Source organism: Lepisosteus oculatus, chromosome 9 (genome assembly GCF_040954835.1).
Source record: "Lepisosteus oculatus isolate fLepOcu1 chromosome 9, fLepOcu1.hap2, whole genome shotgun sequence".
In the NCBI taxonomy this organism is placed as follows: domain Eukaryota; kingdom Metazoa; phylum Chordata; class Actinopteri; order Semionotiformes; family Lepisosteidae; genus Lepisosteus; species Lepisosteus oculatus.
This window is the reverse complement of record NC_090704.1, coordinates 6162115-6182260: the sequence shown is the minus strand read 5'-3', so window position 1 is coordinate 6182260 and position 20146 is coordinate 6162115. Positions and strand designations below refer to the sequence as shown.

The following is a 20146-nucleotide window of genomic DNA, read 5'->3' as shown; positions in this document are numbered from 1 at the left end:
ATGCTGTAAAAGTAGTATAAACTTATAAATTATAAATTATATTATTATTAAACATCGTAAAACAATCAAAGCCATTAAAAAAACTTTGGGAATTTATTGTCTTCAATAATGTATCTTCTTTAAGCAAATTTCAATCAGCTGAAAAATGTTATATATTTGTTATTGAAAAGAGTGTGCATTTCTGGTCATTGTAGTGTTTGAGTTACAAGAACCATTAAATGCTGACACCAGTTATACATGTACAGTAGATGCATGTTAAATGACAACATTTAGAGTTTACCCAGTAGAAATGGTTTTCATACAACTTTTGATTTCACTCAGTTTTGGAATACAATTACTGAACAATGCAATATACAGTATAAGCCATCACCAGCAGCCATATTGCACTGCAACTCACAGCTGACAACCCACTGAAGCTAAGCAGGTGTGAGCCTGGTCAGTACCTCGATGAGAGACCTCCTGGGAAAACTAAGGTTGCTGCTGGAAGAGGTGTTAGTGGGGCCAGCAGGGGGCGCTTACCCTGTGGTCCATGTGGGTACCCCAGTTTAGTGACCGGGACACTATACTGTAAACAGGCGCCGTCCTTCGGTGTAACCCCGGAGTCCTGAGCAAATTTCCCATTGGCCCTTACCAATCATGGCCTCCTAATAATCCCCCTATCTACAAAATCCCAGGGCGTTTCTCAAAAAGAGTAGGGGTGTAACCCCGGCATCCTGGCCAAATTTCCTGTTGGCCCTTACCAATCGTGGCCTCCTAATTATCCCCCTCTATGAATTGGCTACATTACTCTGCTCTCCTCCCCACTGATATCTGATGTGTGGTGAGCGTTCTGGCTAATATGGCTGCCGTCGCATCATCCAGGTGGGGCTGCACATGGTGGTGGTAAAGGTCCCCATTTCCTGTAAAGTGCTTTGAGTGGAGTGTCCAGAAAAGCGCTATATAAGTGTAAGCAATTATTATTATTATTATTATTATTATTATTATTATTATTATTATTATTATTAAAGTCATCCTGTCACGGACGTCCAAAGGGACTAACCGTGGGGAGCAGGAGAGCGGAAAAAGACCCATATGCGTAGCGGCGAGATGGGAAAAAGGCCCGGGCTCATTAGTGCAAAGAGTTCAGGAATGCTGTATAGAAACCTATGCCCTCAGGGAACGGACGTGGGGCGCCCTGGTGCTAGGCAGGTCTCAGGACATCCGAACATCAATGCTGAGCGAGGACAGAGTGCAAGACCCGGAAATATATAGCCCAAGGGAAAGAGAGGGACAGGAAGAACAGCAGACCGGAAACTAGGGACAGGACAGAGAAGGAGCGCCCTCTGGCTGCAGAGGGCGTGACACATCCAAGTTCCAATTCTCTACCTATTCCATTTATTTACTTAAATGGACTATTTAAGTTAATTAGCATGTGTTTTGTGTGCATGGGTGAGGGGCTTACTTCCTGCTGAAGGCTTCTACTACACTCACACTGCCTCTGAGCCAGGTTAATTTTACTAATTGACTGAGCGGTCGAAAATAGATGTATTTAATCGTGTAATCTATCATTTCTTTTCTTGTTGAAGAAACGGTACTTGTGACTTGAAATTGCAGAATAAGATTTGATTTGAAGTTTAACATAAACGTGAGTATTTTAAGAGTCATTAAGCAAACCTCAGCTATACATATAATGGATACAATCTAGTCATTGCTTGTGAAGCACATATTGGAGTTCTTTGTTTTTTGTTTTCTAACCTATCCTCAACAATCACCCATTAGAAATTTTATTTTTGTACACTGTCTTTCCTCTGATTGAAAATGTGGATTTATTTCTTGCACTGGGTATGAGACTCTCTTTGCACAGGATGGTAGTTTACCAGACATTGAGGAAGAAAAAAAAACCTCTGACAGCAGGTCCCTTGCTTCTGAAGTGTCTTGCTGTTTCACCTCTGCTTGTTTTAGTCTGTCATGTGCGTCTGTCTAAAGCAATGCTGTTCTTAACAAGTTATCCTTGAATGTCTTCTGGGGATGAGGAAAAGCTACATGTTTAACATTACTCATAAGAAAATCTCGCTTTTCAGCCTGCTGTTGTTGACTGTTTATAGTAACTGATATCTTAGAATGCATTTGCATGTTGTGCCTTATTCTGTGTTAATAGATTGAGTAAGAAGAAATTGCAAGGCCTCTATATTGTATTTTTTAGATAGTTACAATGATGTTGTTATGAAGCCTGTAGAAATCTTGTCTTTCCATTTCTCTGTGTTATAGTGAGGTATGTGGTAGTGTACACTCTCAGAAAAATGTACTTTGTGTCTATTTCAATGTGTTCTTTCAATGTTCTGAAACCTAGTATTTTATATTATCCTGCACATTAGTAGTTAAACAGAAATACTGCCAAGTAAAACAGGTCGGGGCAATGTTGGACATTTGGGGCAATTTTGAGACGGTAATTAACTTAGCCAGCATGTCTTTTGATGCAACCTCCCAGGATCACAGAAGAAAAACCTCCCAGTCCAGAATCAAAACAAGGACTCAAGAGCTTTGAGGCAACAGCACTTACCACCATGGAACTCTTACCCTGCAACCGTTGCATAAAAATACCCACCACTTCACTGTTCCACTGCTTGTACATTTGAATTCATTCGTACCTCTAAAGACCTCTATAGACCTCTATAAATTGGCTTCATTACTCTGCTCTCCTCCCCACTGATCGCTGGTGTGTGGGGAGCGTTCTGGCGCACTATGGCTGCCGTCGCATCATCCAGGTGGATGCTCTACATTGATGGTGGTGGAAGGGAGTCCCCATTACCTGTAAAGCGCTTTGAATGGAGTGTCCAGAAAAGCGCTATATAAGTGTAAGCAATTATTATTATTATTATTATTATTATTATTATTAATACCTGAAATCTAAGAATGGTGTATCAGATCAAATTAAATTGAATAGCAAATAAATATAAATTTCAATTTATGTCATAATTTCCAAATATAGTATATCAATAACGGAACAGATGGAAGTAAAGAAATAGTAAAATAGTAGAGTTACAATGAGAGTTACAGTATAAAGACAAACATAAAGATGATGAAAGAACACTGTATTACAGTATTAAACACAATGCTTTGCATTTATCTTTTTAAATTTCCTCAAAGTCAGCTAGTTTTAAAAAACAATAGGAATGTATTTGTTATTTTCCAGTTGTATTTACCCTTAGGGAAACTTTCATGCATATATTATCCTTCCAGAAAGCATTTCTAATTACAAAATTATTACCTGATCATCAATTGTGCTCTCGCATAAATTCCAATATATTCAGCCTGACTGTGAAGTCAGAAACCCTATAGGAGTTGAGATGAGAAAATAAAAAGGTAATCAAAAGAAGGGATAAAATCTGAAAACACACCCTAGGAATACAGATAGCCAGTACTGTAGGTGTTTTATAATGGTACCTGTCAAAATAGATACACTAAAATAATGAGTTAGACTAATTTAGCTAATTAGTGGAATCTAGTGAAATTATATACAGTAGATACAAGTACAGTACATTAGTATTCAAAATAAGATCAAAGACTAAATCACAAAACCCTGGCACACTTAATCACGATAAATAAACAATCTCTCTCAAATGTGTTATATTGCAATACATCATACTACAAAAAACACCTTTCCCATGTAAAATGCTTAATGCACATTAGCATAAAAATATACAGAGCATTACTGTATTTTTCTACATATTTGACATGCACAATTGTCATCTCTCACTAGACATATCAATGATTTTACTTACTGTGTTTACAAACCTAGATATTTTGTTTTACTTTGTAATAGAGCACTAGTATAAAAAACAGGTTAAGGTGCTTTGTATACAGGTCGGAAAAGAAAGTCGTAACAGTATCAGTTTTAAATGGACTAAAATATAATGTACTGTATAAGAATAATCTTACATCAATCTTTGTATAAAAATCTGTATTTACATTCAATGTAATTTTAGATTTAAAAACAATGCCAAGATATATCTATTAATTGTTTATGGCCACATGACTTACATTCTTCTGCATAAAAGCAGTCATAACTTCCTTATTTTTTCTGGTATTTAAAAGCAAATATTCAAGTTTCATCGAAAGTTGACGTTTCAGGAAGAATTTGAGCTGGGATTAAGGCTTCTTTTTATGGCTAGATTACTAAAATTTAGTAAATTTTATTAGTGATAAATGTCCCAATAGGGTTAAACCCGAGTTGTTGTCAATAACAATACTGGTATACTGTATGTCCCAGAATCAATGTTTGATTTAATGGAATTATGGTTATTTTAACAAATGGGTTTGATATTTAGGTTACCTTTTATTTCCTCTGAAGTACATATTACATAAGAACATATTAAATAAGAAAAGTAGTAAAATATTCTTATGCAAGTGATGTGAAGCAGAAATATCACAGCTTAGCCACCAAAACCAAATTTTATTAGTGTAATAATGTTTAGGAATGCTTAAATAATTGCCAAAATAAGATACCAAAAATGTATCTAAAAATGCCTTAGTGATTAACCAGTAATCAAATTTAAATTGTTTGGCTTTGTGTTGTATAAAAAATGAAAGTTCTACAGTACATTGAGTTGTGTCTATAATTAAGGTGAGAATTTAAGATGCATATAAGCAAGAAATAGACACGTTTGTAATTCTCTCATTGTAATCTCATTTTGCTTAACTGAAAAGCCATCCTTCAGATGACAAACATTTCAGTAAACACATTAGAATTTTCCATCAGAATTCACATGCTCTGGAGATTCAGTTTGTCTACAAATTGCATCTTCATTGTGTTATTAAGGAGCTCATTTATTGTTTGTACACAAACATGCGTGTGACTGTCTGACAGGCAGAATTTAATCACTGTCCAAGAACAAAATGATACAGTATATGGTGAACTTTGGATAGCTTTACAATGATGTCTAATGGTGTAAAATTATAATTTGCTATCAAAGCAATATTTCTCAGAGATTTGTTCATCACTAGTTTTATAGAGCTGCTTGTTAATGGAACCAACACAGAAAAATAAGTACTCACATAATAAAATTTTTCTTCTTAAGAAATGATTGCAGATATATGTCTTTGCTCAAGATACATGTTTGCTCAAAAGAATCTTGGCATACAGTAAATGCTGTTATTATCTATACTGATATTATATACTGTATATGAACTGCAAAATTCACAAGATATTTACAAATTCTTTCTGACCATGCATTTCTATGGGTTAAAAATTTATGACAGTAGTTGAAAAAAAAGTTTTCTTGTATTTTGTCATTTATGTCATTATTAAACTCATTGGTTTTTATTTCAGAACTCTGAGCATACTGTTTACGCAGCTGGTACATTTTGTCTTTAATGCTACGACTTAAGAAATCATTTGGATTTTTTATAGATGGAGTTTGTAAGATTTATATATTCATTTATAAAGGAGGAGGAGTAGGAAAAGAATCACAGTTAATTAACTGTTTAATTAAAATCAGCCACTGACCTGACATAGCCTACAAGACTGATTTATATCAGAGTCCTGTCCTGCAAATAACCAAATTTAACTCAAAAATGAAAATGCAGTGTACAATATTTGACTTTGCCACCTTGAGGCACGTATGGACACCAGGACCCACACCAGGGTAGTTTGACCTCTGGGCAAAGAAAATGGATGGGATGCAGTCATCTTCTGCCTATGGCATAAACCTTGGATCAACAATCCTTAGTTTCCCGTTCTGTTTTATAGGTTTTTCTCCTGACATCCACACCCTCCTCAAAGAACAGAACAGGACAGCAAGCAGGTAAGTGAATATACTTGTTTCTTTTATTCCTTTAAAATTAATCAGGCAGTCAAGAAATTCTCAATCAAAAAATTAACAGGGTGGTCAGTAATATCTGTTCCGCAGAAACTGAATCAGAAAAGTTAAAGCTTCAATCCCAGGGTCAGCCCTGAGGTGAGAAATACAGGAGAGGAGGAGAAAAGAGAACAGCCCCGTCAGAAAGTGCTATGTTTATTCATGTACTGTAAAATTTGCCTCCTCTTCTCTTTCTCACACTCCAGCCCCATGGAGACACTCTCCACTTTCCATCCCACAAATCCCCCTAATTCCGATGCTTATCTGAAACAGGCTGCAGGTGTACTGATCAATCTCTCTCTATTTTGCTGGCAACTCCCCAGTGACTACTTGATCCTTTCTTCAAAACGTGAAACTCCTCACTACCACGGAAAATCCGATAAAAATACATTTTTTTTAAAACCAAGTTCAAGAAGAGAATGACAAACCAAAACACCCCTGTGCAAAAGTAGCAAAGAAAATCTTAAATACCCAAAAGCAAAATCCAGTTTGTTTCATCTAAATCTGCCAATTTCTTCATTTCCTAATGCCAGAATTACCAGGTGCTCCCAATGTTTTCATTAACACCCCATTTTCATTTTCTTCCCTTTTAATGGCAATTCTTTTTCAGATGCTTCTATGTTACTTAGCATGGCTCTTCAGTCCTATTGCTAGAAGTCTTTCTCTTTCTGAAATTCTCTTAAACAAAGGGCTCCTTTTTGATGTTCTCTCTTACAAAGCCTGAATCTCTTTTTAAGGTTCTTGCATGCAAAATTATTTCTCTTTCTCAAGTTCTCTTTCTCTCAGGGAAACAGACCCCTTCCTGACATTCTCTTTAGCCAAATAAACACTCTCAAGCTGATGGATTTAAGGGTTTATAAAAGTCAAGTGAGGAAAGAAATAATGACCGAGATCCTAAGGGTTAGAAATGGCCAGTTCGAAGGACTAAGGAAAAGCAAGTACACAGTACGAGTACTACAGTACTGTAACTGACATTACATAATCTCATCTATTCTTATTGAAAAAAGAGAAAGGAACTGGTGAAAACAACAACCAGTAACTGATAGAACAAAACAATAAATGGAAAAAAAAAACAAAATAATACATTCTTACTCTGATGAAAATATTGTGCAGAAAAGAAAATGTGTGCCATCAGATTTAAGTGAGATTAAGGAAAGCCATGAGCAATGTAACCTTCAAATGCATCTAGGGTGGCACCATTACAGGTGTTAATATTGCTTCAGGAAAAGGAAAGTACATATCGGCAAAAAAAGGTCTTGCTGGGCATGCAGCTTGTAGTGCTTTTCAGAGAACAAACAACAAATTGGAAACCAAAAATGAAACAGTGAGATGATCAAACCTGTAAACAATTTGAACTGTTCAGATGGAATCAGTAGTAGTTTGTCCAAAGTGGTATAAGCAGGTTTAAGTAGTTCAGGTGGGTGTTTCCTTTCTTCTCTTTTCAGCATGGAATAAACCTATTACTTGTTCCTAAATCGGGTTTAGTACTATTCCAAATATCGGTGGACATTAAAAAAAAAAATTACTTTGCCATCAACTAAGCATCATAGAGCAAGAGGCAAGAGAGCCCCTCAGAACTTTTTTTTTCTTTCAAGCAAAGCACTCAACACACAAAGAAAATAAATCCTCGATTCTTCAATTTTTTTTTCTTGCTTGCAATAACACAAAAAATGTTTTAGCACTTCACCGTGCTCATGGGACATGGATATCTCCTCCCATGGACAAGCATGTTGGTGAATGCGGACAGTGTCCTGTCCCCATGGTATAACAAGTCTGCAGAGACACAGGGATGAATCAGTCCAATTGTTTCTCTGCCAGGGAGGTTGGGGCCTTGAATAAAAATGAAGGTACCATGGCTGCCAATATATACAGCAGATTCTGAGCCACCATACCATTCCCTAAGGAATTTATCACGGATTGAGCAGGGATTCGTCTTCCAGAGTGACAGTGACCCTAAGAACACAGCCAATGTTGTGAAAACATATTCAGAACATAAGGAGGCTGATGAATGCTCACAAAGATGTCGTGACCTTCAGAACATCCTGCTATGAGCATCATCGAGACAATATGGGATCGCATGGATGCTGATAAAATTAAACAGCAACCTGGATGAAATTTGGAAAGCAATGCAGAGTATTCGGAAAACATTCCACATTTGTTCTTGATAATTTGTATGGGAGCATGCAAACAAGATATTAAGCACTGTATAAAGCAAAGGTTCACTTAGCACATATTAAAATTCTGCACAATGTTATTCATTTGGATTTGCATATTTCTCAAACAATAAAATGTGCTTGTTTGTGCATATTTGCTTAATGTAATTGAAATTAAACTTTGTCCTCTGTTTCCATAATTATTTTCAAAACTGTATAATTTATGTTTCAGTTCGTTCACTAGATTGTTGATATGGATTTGTAAGTGAGATGAGAATCTATAATGTGACCTAGATATTTAAACAATATTATTATAGTTAAAGGCTTGCTGTAGATGATTATACTGTAGGTACTGGAGTAGTAAAACACAGTATGTGGCGATCTAAATTACTTAAATTAATTGTTTTAGAGTTTTGAATTAAGCTAGTGTTAGAATTAAGGTGAATATTAATCCTATGAGTTAATGCATCTGTGGAATAATAATGTGAGTATTATCAGTATAGAGAAGAGAATGACAATGAGTGCAGATATCTGACATTTGACAAATCATTTATATATCAGTGTAAAAGAGAAAAGCGAAAAAAGAAAAGCCAGGTACGAAGCCTTGTGGTTCCATTTGAGACAATTTTGTCTGATGTCAGATGCATAACCACTTATTTTAACAATGTGGATACTTCTGCCATAATAATCACAGTAATAAAGACTGGAGATATGTGAAAATCTTGAAAGATTGTTTATATATAAACACTATTTGTACTGTTGATGATAATGTTTTGATCCGTATTTTAAAGCTAACATGTAGTTTTAAAATAATCTTTTAGATTAATTCAAATGCTATTTCTAATGTACTGTTCTATTTACAAAAACCCAATGGTTCAACAGGAGTAATTTTGTGGGAGAAGTCATCTCCCTTGAAATGTAATTGTATGGTTTATTTTCCTTCTTCTCTAATTAATCCTGCATAATCAGAAATATGAGCCTAAAACCTGTCAACAGTAAGTGCCCAGCTTGAATTCCCAAGATGGTGTTAAAAGCATATTTACACTCTTGTCTTCTTGCAAGATGTAGCCTGACAATATCCAGCTTTGAACTCTCTGACTCTCTTATCTAAGAAGTTCGACTACATCATTAAAAAAGTTTATGCCTTGTGTACCTTGCAACAGCTTTCATCCTCTTCCAATGATGTCCCATTTTGTTGAATTCCATTGATATATGCACAATTATACCGGGAATATTTTTAGTCAAAACTTGAACATTCAAACTGAACACTTTCCTGGGTGAAACAAGTTAAAGTCAGCAAAAACTGCAAAAAATATAAAAACCTAAAATATGTTGATTGTAAAAGTAACCAATTCCTTGGCTATGGCAAACCTAAATTAGTTCAGGTGCACAAATTACTTAGACATGTAAGTAATTAAATGGGCTTTGTTTGTATGCAATAATACGATTAAATACATTAAATATCTGTGACTGTAAGGTCCCTCGTTCTGGTAACAAAAAAAACGAAGAAGCTTTCAGAACAACTCAGGGATCAAGTTAACTCGGGGATAAAGACTATAAATACATTTCAAAAACATTGAACATCCCTTTGAGCACAGTGAAATCGATCATTAACAAGTAGAAAGTGTATCATACCACCCAGACACTGTAGATGCGACTGAGCACCCAGGCACTTGTGAAAAGCCAATGCTCATTTGTGTGAGTAAGACATCCTTACCAAACCGTTCAAGCTGACTGTATCAGAAGGAAAGTACTGGATCTTTCTTAACAGGTGTTTATTCTTGGTGACATGCATATAAAGGCATTTAAATGGCTGACAGAAAGGGAATATGTAATTCCCTGTGGATTTCCAGAAGGCTCCAGTCTAATTTAATATTGAAACAAGGAAGTGGAAGAAAACGATAAGATGAGTAAAAAAGGCTCTTAGAACTTAAATCAGAGAGGAGGAGCATCTGACAGGCTTGAAGGCCCACATGTCAGGTCAAACCTAGAAAACTCTGAGATTACAAATTGAGGGAGATTCAAAAGTAGGTCTTTTCATTTATTCTATCTGTGCTTTGCTTATGGAATATTGCTTTAATTAACATGCATGCTAGCATGCCTCAAGAAAGGAGATAGGACTTTAGTTACAGAGGTTTTCCAGCTTAAATTGATTTGCTTCTATATACTCAAGAATCCAATGGTTTCCATGCAGAGATTGTTTTGTGTATGTACTACATTTCAATTCTGAAGAGTCTAAGGGCACACAAATAGTTTCATGTGCTGATGGGGATGAAAGCTGCCTTCCCTAATGCATATTCAGATGTAATGAGGACTCGATATAAATATCATGGCAGTTCATTCAGCATAAAATATACTGCCGCAGTCTGACCCCTAGAAAAGAAGCTTGTTTTAAATTATGTTTTTTGCCTGTAGTCTTACGATGTCCTGAAAATAAGCCATGTTGTCTTTTATACTCTTGAGTATATTTTCTTAGCTAAGAGTCTGGGATGTGATGAAAATAAAGCTTAGGAGAACACAGAAGGCAACATGTTAAAGATTCCCCCTTGTCTATTTTTACCCTTATTAGGCACTGCATAAATTCTGGGAGTCTTGGTCCATCCATCTTCTAAACATCAGAGTAATTGTATACGTGTTAAAATAAAATACCCACGCTTTAGCTCAAGGTGATCTCAAGTAAGTGTAGCCTCAGGGGACTTAAGTATAAGTGAGTGAGAGCTCAATGTATTCGATAGAAAAACATTATTTAAGATAAAATGATCACTGTTGGTCAATGTCTTAGTACAGAATGCACTCTTTGTGAATGAACAATAGTTATATTCCATGTTTTTTTTGTGTGCAAATCTTTCATTAAGTTACTGAGCTTTTTTTCCTGAAGAAAATGCCAATACAAAATGGCCAAGTTTCCTTTCATGTTAATTCTTGTACATACAGTAGTGAAAATGAATTTTGAAAAAAATAATACATAAACGTTATTCCTATATTAATATCTTAATCTCAAGTGCCCCTTCTATCTGTCTTTCTCTCCCTTTGTGCTGCCAGGTAGGGATCCCTAATATACCCCCTAAACATGCTTACAACCATGTTTTTGCAAAACAATATAAGTCTGTATCTGAGCCAACACAGCATTAGCAATGTTCTGAAGTAACTGGACATGTGCAGTCGTGTTTTAAATGGGAGTGTTGCATCTCACTACAACAGTCCTGAGTATTTGAATGCATTATGTTGAATCTACTAATATGTTTATGCAAAAACAAAATGAATTACTCAGAATAAAAAGTTTATTTGGACATCAAAAGGAAGAAATACCATAATATTAATATTAGTGTCCCTTTTTGTTTCATATCCCTTGCCTATGCTTTTGCAAAATTCCACATTTTGAACTGAAGCTTTGAATGTTCTTATGCATTTACTGTAGGAGTACATCTATCTCAATCTCCACATCCCGAAATTCCACTGTAGAACTGATCTACCTACTCCCTGGCTGTCGATCCTCATGACTGACTTGCAAGTGATTTGTACTGTACTGCTCATACAAAGCCCTGCAGGAAAATCATATATTTTCAATAAAGGAAACTGCAGGCAACAACAGAGTATCTTACTGGATGTGTAACTAGACTAAACATGGTTTCTTTTTATTCTCCTTTTGGTCTACCACAGAATAGATGCTGGATGGCATACCTATTGTTATACAAACATTATTATGAAAGTGCTGGGTAGGGTGCCAGTATCAGAGTTTATATTTAAGTATTACTTAATTAAATTTTCCTGGTTAATATACCAGATTAAAGTTTATGTTATCAGCAGATTAGTCCCATGGTGCAGCTTTGTAGTGTGTTGGCTGAGACAGATGCTTTTTCACATTTATAAATATTGAACATTGCACTGACAATGGGCACTTACTGATACATACAGTAAGTAGCGGTACGGTATTTGATATTTTCTTCCCATTGGATATTTTGTAATATTTTCCTTTCTTTAACTACAAGGCATTTCGTCATCATGAAACCTTTCAAAATTGCATTAATCTGAAGACAGATATATTCCATTTTGTAAAGCTTTCTCCAGATAGATACTGTATAGGGCACACTGAAAGGTTCAGAAGATGAGGCTCAAAGATGTCATTTGGGAACTATACATAGGGTTATATTTACTTTTTCCCGGTGTCCAATAGATTGGGTCATACTTTGTTACTTTTATTATTAGTTTGTTACTTTGATTATTGTAATACAAGACACCCATTAATGGGATTCGTGTTATTGTAGGGAAGGTTTCATACTAAAGGATAGTCGATTTGCCCAATAACATGAGAGCAGTCATGCTATTATTCCACAGCTTTGCCTGGTTCATAAACAAGAGAAGTAACTTTTGCATATCTTATGCAGTATATGTTGTATTTACTCACTGCATTGATGTGGTAAAATGTGATGCCACAGAATGTCTAGGTGCTGCACAGTGCTGCACATTCCAAATGAAGACTGCAAGTTTTACAATTACATCAATAGCTACAATTTTGCAAGGCTTGAAAAAGATGCAGAAAAACTGTTTTTAGGTTCAAGATAAGCAGGAGGCTGTTGAGTATGTTGCTCCTCTCAATTGGAGGCCTTTCTTTAGTAATTGCTTTGAATGGAATTGAAAGTCCAGGCTGGTGCTGAGGAGAGGTTATTCAGCAGGTGAGGGTGCAGAAAGGACATTACCCTTCACAGATGGAGAAGTCAAGCTCCGTGAAATACCCAGAGATTTAATTAATGACCGAGCACTTCTGCTCTGACATCCCACATAGACACATACCAGGTTGTAAGCAAGGTTTTTTTGTGTGTGCTTTCGTTTTAAAGTGATAGTTAATCTTTTCAGGAAATACACAATATCAATTTATTATATTTCTAGGATGCCTCATCCAATGAGGATAAGTAGATAGTAAATCTATAATGATCTTAAATTGTGATCATTTCAATAACCTAAGTAGGTGTTTTTTTCGCTATGTTGTGTATTATGGCTAGACACCCTCTACTGGCCACATGATAACATTGCTCCAAAGCCTAAACAAATGAAAATGAACACTTCTTTTTGAATAACATCTCAGGAAAGACTTATATGACTCGTATATGGGATAATAATCAACTTAATATATGATCTTATTAAAGTGTAGTTAGGAATTTCTTATTGAAAACAGTTTACATAAAACGTTATGTCCTGCTACGTTGTTACCCTAATATACAGTAGCTCTACTGTACACCAAAGAAAGCTACTGTTCAGTATATGTTTAAATGCATTTTCATGTACTGTATACAGTTCATAAATAAAGAGGAAACAACTATAGTACATCTACAAATTCAGTTTTGTACATAGCAAGTAAGCTTTGAATCTGGTTCCAAGTTTTCTGGTAATATTCAATATTTGGTAACCATGCTGCATGTTGCATCAGTTTAGCTTGACCACCTGTGTTTCTGAACATTTTTCTGAGACAGAAAAGGATACAATACTGTACGGACACTGTAAAAAAAGGAATTCCTGACCTTTTTTTTGGTATCTTTTGTTTCAGCTCAGTGGCATCTGCCACAGCAATGATCTCTGGAAGTAAAAAAAAGTAAGGTTTCCATGAAAGAACTTTGCTGAGTCACTTGACTTGGGAAGCCAGGTTTTAAGGACAAAGGGAATATGCGACAAGTGCCATAGCTGGAGGAGCTCCCAAGCATATGTAAAAAGTAGTGAGGTTTTAATACTCTACTTCAGGAAAAAGGGATTTTAATTAATATAAAGTAATATATTTATAATATATTAATTCCTGTATTGGAATAAATACAGAATTAATACTCACACATGAAGAAGGCTCCACGGCCGAAACATTGTGTTTTCTTTCTTCTTTTTTTCAGCATGGAAAAAACCTATTACTTGTTCCTTTGCAGCCTACGCATGCTGACACAGCTACCCACCTAAAGTAATATATTTATAGGTCAGGTGGAAAATATATAGAATTTGGGTTTTGTCATTGTTTTTCATAGTTCTAAAATGGCATTGTTTTTCAAAATCGAGAAAATCCAGGTGTATTCATTTGCATTAAAGTAGGAATGAAAAAAGTGTAACAATACAGGAATTAATAAAGTAGAATAATAAAGTAGAAGTACTTTCTTACACACATACTTAAACATGTAGACGCATGGACATAAAGATATGTGATTGATTGTCCCTTCCTGAAATATAACGTTGGTTGTTAGGACATGTATCCCTTCAAAATGTTTTCTGCTTGTATGTTTTAATTATTTACTTAGGCATAAGCATTATTTACTTAGGCAAAATTAGGCATAAATGTTTTTTAAATTAAGCGCACTCCCTTCTTAATGTGTTGCTCATATATTGTACAGAAAATTACTAAAAAAGTACTAATGCACAGCAAAAGCAAGAAACATTGTAAAAGTTTTCATCTTTGCGATCACAAAAAAATGAATGTTTTGTATTCTGATCACATACAAAGACAAGCAGGTTAATAAAACCTTGCCTGAATTAAAACTTTAAATATTGATTTGGAAAGTACTGTACAGTATGTACTTGATGTGTGAAAAAATATTTATTATAAAAGAAATTGCACTTACTATAGTATCTATGCTCATACACTGTAGAGCAGATTAAAGTTTTGCATTGTCCTCATCTTTATAAAAAAATAAAAATATTAAAAGTTTAATCTAGAGCCATATTTTCTATATTTCTGAAATCTTGCCAAGAAAGGTCTAAACGATCAAGGATAAACATGGAATACTACCATGTGTTGAGTACTATGATTTTCATTGTAGATCTTATCTTCTGGATTTATTTAAAAAACAATGAGAGCATACAGTAGGTTTTCAGATGAAAGGTTTTTTATTCTACATACTGTAGTTTCTTTTCCTTAGTCAGGCTATTTGTTTCCTAGTTTTATTTTATTTAGCTACTGTAAGTCTCAGGTTTGTTTATACTGCCTAATTAAAAAAACATATTTTAATTCAAAATGTTTGTATTCTTCTCTTAAAGCTATGAAACATTTTGCTGACAAACAGTGGTAAAAGAGTGCTTGAGGTACTGATGTACTACAGTATATTTTGTGGACTGTTATTATTTTAACCTTTATTAAAATGTAAAGGGAGAGAAAAGCCATGAGCATCCTAGAGACATCTTGAGAATCCTAGACATCCTAGAGAATATTCTTTCACCCAAAGGCAAAGGTAAACATGAGAAGTCAAACAGCTGTTCAAAAGTGCTACTGTATGTAAACTAGAATAGAAAATCCACCAACTTTTCAAACATGTGATTATAATTATATTAGCAACTTTACATATTTATAAGAATAACAGCTGTCATGTAATGGGACTATTTCCAATAGGTATCAGGAGAGTTGTACTATAAAGAAACAGCTATACTGCCTATTTCCTCTTAGTGAAAACTGAAATACTGTTTTTAGACATCTTCAAAGCCTGGACTAACGGACTAATTGTCAGCCAACCATGACTAATTATAAAGTGACACCTTTTCACCCTTTTGGTCATTTCCCTTATCCACTTTGGTTAAAGAGTCTCAAATTCTCTGCACTCTACTATAAAGCTACTGGATTCAGATTAGCTGCAGGAAGGGAAACTACTGGTTTTACAGAGCAGGTTTTGCTGTACTGCGTCTGAGCCAAAACCAAACAAAGCATCATCCGAACATTTACATGAGACATACAATTTTAATATAGATCAATACTTCTTGTAAAAAACTTTGAAATTGTTCGGAATAACAAAGAGTTTGTAAAAACAAGGATGACAAGGATTATTTAATAATAATAATATTAATCATATAGTGATAATGATTGGAGACACATGTATTGTAACTATCATGTGTAGAACATGAGTGGTTTTTGCTCTGTTATTCTGTGATTTTCAGCAGTAGCTTAAATGTCAAATTTGTAGCCTTTTGTCAGTATAAAATTGCATTGTGTCCACCGCATCTCAGTCCAATTGTTTATTATATACTCTATGTCAGGAACAGGATTTCACAGGATTTTTATGTGTGCTAAATAAAATTGAGAAGATTTTGAGTCACAGTACCTGTGGAAAGAAGAAATGTACAAACCTTAATTATGTATAGCCCTTATGTAATTTGTCTCCATCTGTCAGAACCTGAGTAAAGTGAAACAATACACTGAAAACACACACACTTTTTTTTTCAAACGTGAGGAACACCTAAAACACTGCTAGATACTGTATATCACACCCTGCAGGTTAAAAACTGTTTAAAAAATACACACCATGCTGTTCTGTGTCGAAGTTTTAACAGTGGAGCCATTATGCATTCAGCAGTAGCTCCACATAAATCCAGCCATGTTTGCTTGGGTTTTGTTTCCTGCTGATTTCTGCTTCAGTACCTGCTGCCTTCTTGACATATAGCCCTTTACTGCATTGCTTCCTCTACTGCTGCAAGTATGCCTAGAATTAACCAAACTCCAGAAAGGAAATGCCTTACTCCTAGTCAAGCTCATTGTTATTCACTATCTTCTAGATAAAGTGTGGAGCACTTAAATTGTCACATTCCATGTTAGTATCTGATTCAGAGTTTGGATGCTGCCCTAGACTTTGTAGGATGTCAGCACTTCCCCACAACTGTCTAATCAAACTGGATAAAAACCATGTTGCAAATGCTTTCCAAATCAGGTGCCACCCAGGTCACTCTCTCATTGCTTTCCTCTGAAATCATTGAAATGCAATCCCTGCAGCTACAGACAACATTGGAGGCAGGAGAGCAGCTCTTGGTTTGCCAAAGCACTGACACGTGTGGAAGGTTATGTTGCTGAAAGTGATAAGGAAGACAGTAGCTTGTGTCAGTTGTGACAGAACCTGTCAACAGCCTTGGTCTGCCTTTATCAAGCCATTTAATGGGTCCTTACATTGCTATATTCACTGAGATTGTCAACATTAACAAGCTAAAGTTGTGCACCTGCCTTTGGGCCTTGTCTATATTTTTTATTCCATTACTTTTCAATCATTAAAATAGGCTGTGACAACGTCTAGACAGTTATTGCAAACTTTATTTCTCTACGAATACATTAATTTGAGCATAAACAATGAATGAACACCATAAAATACACTTCTTCTAATTGATTTAATTAAGGAGGTTGTATTTTTTGCTGTACAATCTTGTGTTACCTTAAAATTCAGGTATCACTTATTTATTAAGTCACATCTTTCTTGAGAAAAATAGATTGTTGTACCTGCATCAGGTCGCCTTGTAGCCTTCTATGTTCCAGACTAAAGATATTCAATTATTTTACCCTGTACGTCTGACATTCCTTTGATCATGAGAATGTATCATGTTGCTTTTCTCTGGACTGATTACAGAGCTATAATATCTTTCTTCCATTTTGATGTCCCAAATTATACACAATATTTTAAATGAGGTCTAGTGCATTTTAGTCTCAGAATGGCATCCCTCAATTTAAATGCTACTCTCTTTTAGCTATGTAACTTAACATTCTGTTTGCCTTTTTCATTGCTTTCCCACAGTGCCTGAAAAAATGAAAACGAAGTGTCAACATAAATACCTAAGTCTTTCTTATACGTAACCTTTTCAATCTCAGTGATTCCTATTTTTTAGTTGTAATATACGAAAGGACTCCTTGAAAGTCCTGTAGTCTAAAATCTTTTTAAAGGTTTATTTGAACAGTCATAGCAGAATTCTAATGCCACAATTAATACCATACACTTTAACCCTGTATGTTATTGATTAATGATATTGAATAACCGTTGACTGGAATTTAGTATTACTAACACCAGCAATTACACTATCTAATAGTGCTTCGGTGTTTAAAGAAGTGACTAGAGATCAGGTAGTTTTTTCTTACATGTGATGAAGAGAAGGAACCCATCTGTTCTGAGATGGAAAAGTGCATGGGTTCAATTTTCAAAGTCACGTGTGTTCAAAAGCTAGGTTTCAGACCCAATTTGTGCCAAAGCCTCTTCCCGAGTTCTATCAGAAGAAGGTTTGTGAAAGTCAAGCATACTAGAAATTCAAATAAAGAGCCTGGTTTTGATATGACAGGGAGTTGGTGCTGTAATATATCCTTTATGAAGTCTCTAGATGATGCAGCATGTACTGCTGTTTGGCTCCTGGTGTTTGTAAGAGCTTATTAATAGAAAAGATGAAAAATGCAGATGCATCAGCTTGTGTTTTCAAGAATCTTTTAGGAGAAGAAATAAAAACAAATCTCACATCTGGATGGATTTTTTTCTTTCTTCCATATAAAGAGAGTTAGGTATTGTCCGTGGTCTGTTTTTCATCAGTTATACTATAGCTATATATCAGTCATCACAGCTCACGATTAAATAAGACGTTTCCTTGAATTCTTTGCTTATAATGATGTGGGAGAGGTGATAATATAAATCCATAGTGCTTCACAGAATCTAATTATAATTGGTTTTGCTGTACAGAACAAAGGGAATACTTTGTCTGCATGGGCTTTTCATTAGTTCCTTTTGAAAATCCTAGTCATTAAAGGGATAGGAAAGTACAGTGTTGTCTGTACTATTGTATTAAGCTACAATAGACTGACAATTCCACAATATTGTATATTACACATTTAAACAGAAGGTGTAATAAGATTTCATCAAATGTGTAGATGTTATATAGTGCAGAGGAAAAGTTTGCAGTTCGCCCTTGAACAATGCACTGTAAGAGTGAAACATTTTGTGTCAAGATGTCAAGTATAGTAGTGGGAGTATTATGGTTTGGAGCTGCTTTGTTGCCTCAGGACCTAGAGAGCTTGCCATCGTTGAAGGAACCATGAGTTTGTTTCTGAAGGAAAATGTCAGGCCATCCGTTCATTAGCTGAAGAAGACCTTCAACAGAGGAAGAAATGTTGCTATTTGGATTGGCCAAGTTAAAATCTGGATCTAAACTCAATTGAAATGTTACAGCAGGACCTGAAGTAAGCTGTTCATGCAAAGTAACATTTAAATGCCATTGGCAGATCTGTAAGGAAGCATCAGTCAAAATTCATTAAAGCCATTGCAAGAGACTGATCCAGGAAAATCTAGCTGAACTCATTGTTTCTCAAGGAGGTGCTACCAGTTACTGAATTTAAGGGATCATATACTTATTCATGTGAGTATGTTTACTGTTGGATAACTTTATTAATTAAGTAGTTGAAATGTATCTTATGTTTTTGTGTTTAATTTGCATCTGTTATTAAGACTTTCATGATGATCCTAGGAGGTTCACAAGCTTTTTCTCAATTCTGGATTTCGAAAGAATTGGTTTTGGGAAAAATTAGCCCCCTGGTGCAAGTGTGTGCATTTTTGTCTGTGTGTGCCCTGCAACAGATTGATGTCCCATCCTGGGTGTATCTTGTTTTGTCCTGGTTGATTTCTGGGATAAGCTCCTGCTCCCCTGTAACCCTGTATTGAATAAAGAGATTAACAAAGAAAAAATAAATCTGTCTTAAATTCATAACATTTCACCTCAATTAAATAATAATTCTGATCCACCGCAATAAAAGAAATAATGAGATGAGCTCAAATTAAGAGCTACAATGACATCTTTAACTTCTTTTAAATTTTTTATTTAGTTTGTATCTTCTACTGCAAAGAAGTTCAATAGGGATTGATTGCAACATTATCTTTGTTTCTTATGCCTTTCCCTCTATATTATCTGGGGATCTGTATCTAGCCTTCTTCCAAATCTACCACAATGTTCTATCTTTTAACACTGTGGATATTAAATGTATTCAGAGCCAATGCATCAATCAATACTCTTGCCTTACTGTATGTGAGGATATATTTCTTAGAATTTCATGGAAAAATACGGTGTACAAAACATTTGACCTGAGGCAAAACTTTTTAGTTTCTTTTTAAAAAGGTTATTTGTTGCCCTAGAATAATATGGTGGTCTTGATAGTGTTTTGTGTTATATTATTTAACATGTTCTAATTCTTTGGTAGTCATTATCTGAAACTGTCTTCAGGTTATACTCCCAAAATGGGCAGCTTTCCAATTATATGCATATAGCATTTTTTACAGAAAATGAGAGCATGCCTCAGGCATCCTTTTAACACCTTTCTGACACCTTACTAATTTCTCAAAAATTCACACAAAAGAACTGCGACCATGCTGATATCTGCACTCCAGGTTTGCTTTACACAAGTTGTGTCAGGAA

General features: G+C 35.2%; 1 protein-coding gene across 6 annotated transcripts in view; it reads left to right on the top strand.

Annotated features, from left to right (window-relative positions):
- The window catches only part of tnr (tenascin R (restrictin, janusin)), a 193603-nt gene that overhangs the window by 106170 nt on the left and 67287 nt on the right, over nucleotides 1-20146 (top strand). For all 6 annotated transcript variants that reach the window (XM_015355368.2, XM_006634720.3, XM_015355363.2 and 3 more), the window contains one exon: nucleotides 5729-5783. The gene's annotated coding sequence lies outside the window, so the exon portion shown is untranslated. The remainder of the gene's footprint in view (nucleotides 1-5728; nucleotides 5784-20146) is intronic.